General features: G+C 41.0%; 1 pseudogene; it reads left to right on the forward strand.

Annotated features, from left to right (window-relative positions):
• The first annotated feature begins 1,008 nt into the window (after window positions 1-1,008).
• LOC138803221 (U6 spliceosomal RNA) lies at window positions 1,009-1,107 on the forward strand (annotated as a pseudogene).
• The last annotated feature ends 3,294 nt before the right edge of the window (window positions 1,108-4,401 follow it).

Raw genomic sequence — 4,401 nt, forward strand, 5'->3', positions numbered from 1 at the left:
AGTTTCACTGTGTGAAATATAAAATCAGCACATATAAATATAAAATATATAACTATATATAATATAATAAAATGGCACATGTTTTGTATTGTTCTGTTTTGGTTAGGGTATCCAAAGCAACTCTGCTTTAAAGTATTTTTCCATTATCTCTACCTCAGTGTTTGATAGAGTTAGATTTAAACCTTTACCTTTTGTAGATTTACAGATTGGAGGCAAGAGGAAACATTACCAATTTAAGGCCTAATAACAAGGAGAAACATATGGACTTCTCCTAGAGCTATGAAAATATTTGGTGATAGAAAGGCAGTAGTCTAAGTTCCTGCCTGGTTGGAAGGTAGACAAGCCAGGACATTAGGTAATCATGCATATGAACAATTTTTTCACCTTCTTGGCTTTAGCTACTTTTGAAATGGTAGGTATAATAAACCATTATATTTTGATTTAAAAAAACCTTCTAGTCTGAAAAGTTCTGTCTGAAATATTCATTTTTCTATGATCCCTTGGAACTAAGATTTATTTTGTTCAAGTAAGACAATTTACGCCATCAGGGTAAGATATTCTGTTTGGTCTGATCCTACATGGAAGAAGGGTAAAGAATCAGGTAGACATTTGTGCCAATGAGACCGCATTTGGGAAAATTTCAGCTGCAGAAGTTTAGAAGTAGCTCTTAAGCAAGGCTTACTTTGAATCCGTTAGCTACACAGAGCAAACTCAGTTGAATAAATATGTATTTGAAAAAGCCATCCCCTTTGGACCTAGCTAAAAATGCTTCAAAGTATGATTAAACTAAAATGAAAAAGATTTAAAATAGTCATTGACAAAAAAAATTACAAATGTGAGCTATCAACTGAACAATATAATTATTTTCCATTATACACAGAATTTTAGGGAAATAAGATCAGTAGCATTGTTAGAAACAATAAGGTTTCCTTGTTACAAACAGGCACCCAAGGATATAATCCTGTATAAATATTGCATCATTAACTACCTAAATTTAGAGGACATTACATGCTTCAGCAGCACATGAACCCAAATTACACCAATACAGAGATTAACATGGCAATTGCAAAGGATGATATGAAAATCTGTGAATTATTCCAGATTTTTCATTCTTCAGATGCAAGAAATGAAAAACAATTATTAAAAAGTTGATTACAAAATTACTAGTGTAACAATACATGTAATCCATATAAATAAAAGTTAGTTTGACATCAGTGTATTAAATCTTCACCTTAGAAAGGCCTTTACATAGCATAATCGTTATAAAACTTTTAAAATTAGACAACATTGTCATTTTATTCCAAAGAAATATACTATAAGGACCTAGTAAAAAAGGAATCTTAAACTGTTTTGGTATGGAATGCAATCTGAAAGGACACATTTATTAATGAACCTATATATTATAAAACAATGTAGAATTCAAAGTCTTATATCTAGGAAAGAATAAAATAGATTATGGGCATTATACAAACAGAATACAGAATATTTTAAGGTATAATTTTTCACATAAGCACCAGAAATATCTTTAGTTTCTTTAGTACTCATTTCAACAGATAAATTAAAATTATTTCTGAATACAAAAAAGCAAAAACTCGAGGGGGTCCAAGATGGTGACGGGGAACTAGGAGAACGCCACAGCTCTCCCCAACCAAAAAGAGAGTTTGAGTTCCAATGTTTAATCGCCCCAAGAGACCGACAACAACAACAAAAATCAACATCCAGAGAAAAACAGGAGTTGAAAAGAAGAATTTCACAACAGAGGAGCTTGAAGACGCCTTCCCCAACGTCTATTGGCCACTTAGCAGCGTGCTAAGCCATGGCCAGCCTGGCCTGGTGGGAGCTACCGGTGGCCCAGATACACAGGGAGTTGTCTGCAGATCACCGGCAACAAAGACCCCTGAGGTATCAGTGTCAGACCGGCTGATCCTGACGAATGAAGAAACCTCCGAGCAGGGAACTTACACAAAGATCCCACCCCTTCCCCTCACTCTCCATTGGAGCAGAGAGGCTCCATCCCACCAAAGCCACTCAGCCCCATGGCAGGAACCTCAGAGATACATGAGATGCCCACAGAACACCAGAGCAGAAGAACTGAAAGGAAGTGGTGCTGATCCAGAGAGCACAAACAGAGACAAACCCCAGCAATCAGAACCTGAACAGAGTCCCCTCCCCACCCCTCGGGTGAAGGTCAGAGGCCAATCCCGTGGAGCGGACCCAAACAGTGTCAATGGAGGCAGTGACAGAAAAGAAACACACAGAGCCACCACCTCTCAGCCTAGCCCATAACCACCTCAATTGAACTCTGACTGCAATGGCAACCAACAACAACCTACATCACACGGAAACAAATAGCTCCAGGGTGAGTACCCCACAGGGGACAGTGTATTCCTCAAGGGAGACCAGAGCTGGTGGGAATCCCCAGACGCCCTACCCCAGAACCTGCACCACAGGACACACTAAAACTAGAAACTGTTCAAGAGCTCCACCAGCCCATGAATCAGACTCAGCTGGCCAGGCTAGAATAAGAGAGACCCTGGAAGGAAGCTTAAAAGCCCAAGCCTGGTACAGCGCCACTGGGTCAAGAAACCAACGGTGGAAGAAATTTGAACTGTGTACTCCAAGCTGCGTAATCTAGGTGGGATACACAGCAGCACAGGTCCAACAGGTGTGCCCAGGCTGGGGTCTGGGACCAGGCCTGGGGATCTGGTGCCTGAGCAACATAACCAACTCCTCCCAACTGAAATCAGAAGCTGAGCATACGCCTCAGTAGAGGGGAGAAAAACAGGGAACTACACTCCTGGTAATCATGCCTGTGACAGCAAAAGATGCGGGGGATTCAGGACAAGAGAAGCCCAAACTCCACAAGAACCTGACCCATGTATTCTAGGCTAAGAATTGAACAACACAGGCCTCCAGCACCCGATAATAGTCAGGAGCTCAGACTGGTAAGGTCCTCAACAGTACAGTGCTCGTCTTAGGTGCAAGAGGCCCCGGATCTGATTCTTCAGCAAAACATAAGCTGAAAGGGCCAGATGTGGTGCTATGGGTCAAATGGTAGGGTGCCAGCCTTGAGTTGAAGAGCTGAGGGACAGCACCCAAGACCAGAGTTCAAGCCCACAAATAGCCAAAAAAGTAAAACAAAACAAAACATCAGGAGACCATAGCAGACTCCAGCATCTGGGAGAATACATCCAGCACATCCAAACTAGCCAAGAGCACCTGTAGGAACAAACAGGAGCAGTCTAGGTTGCTCAACCCCTCTAACGGCGGGAACCGCCAGTGATCTACAGCAGAGAGCTGAGAATCCTGTGTGGGTCAGACCAGCAGCTGGAGGTCGGCCCCCAACAGAACCGAGATCAGGTACAGACTCCCTCTACCAGCACAGAAACAGTAACCAAGCAAAGACAGACACCTATTGACCAAAACAAAATTTCAGATTAGTCTGCAATAATCCCTGAATAACCATGAGAAAATCACAGAGAAATATTATAAGGTTTATCAACAGCTAGGATAGCAAGCTATCTCTAAAAGCCAGCAGCAACCCAGGGGAGAGCCCCACTGGGAACAAAGCAGGAATGGAAGACAAACACTACATCCAAGACATGCTGGAGGCAATGACTCAAGAAATAAAGTGAGAAATAGACCAGAATTTGAAGAACACCAGGTCAAAATACCAAAAGAGATGCAGGACATCGAACAGGAGATGCATGCAAAAATAGAGGTAGCACACACCTCACTAAGCCATGAGATAAGTGACAAAATAGAGGCAGTACACACCTCATTAAGAGGTGAGATTAGTATTTTGAAAACCAACATTGAATCCATTTAAATCAACAATGAGTCCATTTCCTCCATGCAAAACACAATGGAAGCCACAGTTAACAGAGTGAACAAAATGGAATTCAGAAGACAGAATACATCAACTGGAACAAAAAATGACAGATATGGAAAATTCACTTAAATTATACCAAAGGGAAATTCAAGGGCAAGCAGATAGTGCCAAGAAAATTAACCTTCATATACGAAGGTGAGGAATATCAAAGCAAGGGAATGCAACACCTATTCCACAAGATAATCAGTGAAAATTTTCCCCATCTCAAAAAAGAACATCTTACCTACCTAACAGAAGCATATAGAACACCTAACAAGCAGGATCCCAGGAGAAACACTTCTAGAAACATTATAGAATAAATGATAGATCTGAATGATAAGGAAACAATCTTGCATGCAGCAAAAATGAAGAAGGACTATACTACTATAGGAAAAATATTAGAATCACTACAGATCTCTCCACACAAACACTGAATGCAAGAAAGGCCTGGGAAAGTACCACATGAGCCCTGAGAGCCAATAACTGCCAACCCATACTGATATACTCAGAAAAGCTAGCATTCACATGCG

The sequence above is a fragment of the Dipodomys merriami genome, unplaced genomic scaffold, assembly GCF_024711535.1.
Source record: "Dipodomys merriami isolate MVZ:Mamm:240054 unplaced genomic scaffold, mDipMer1.0.p SCAF_339, whole genome shotgun sequence".
Taxonomy (NCBI): Eukaryota; Metazoa; Chordata; class Mammalia; order Rodentia; family Heteromyidae; genus Dipodomys; species Dipodomys merriami.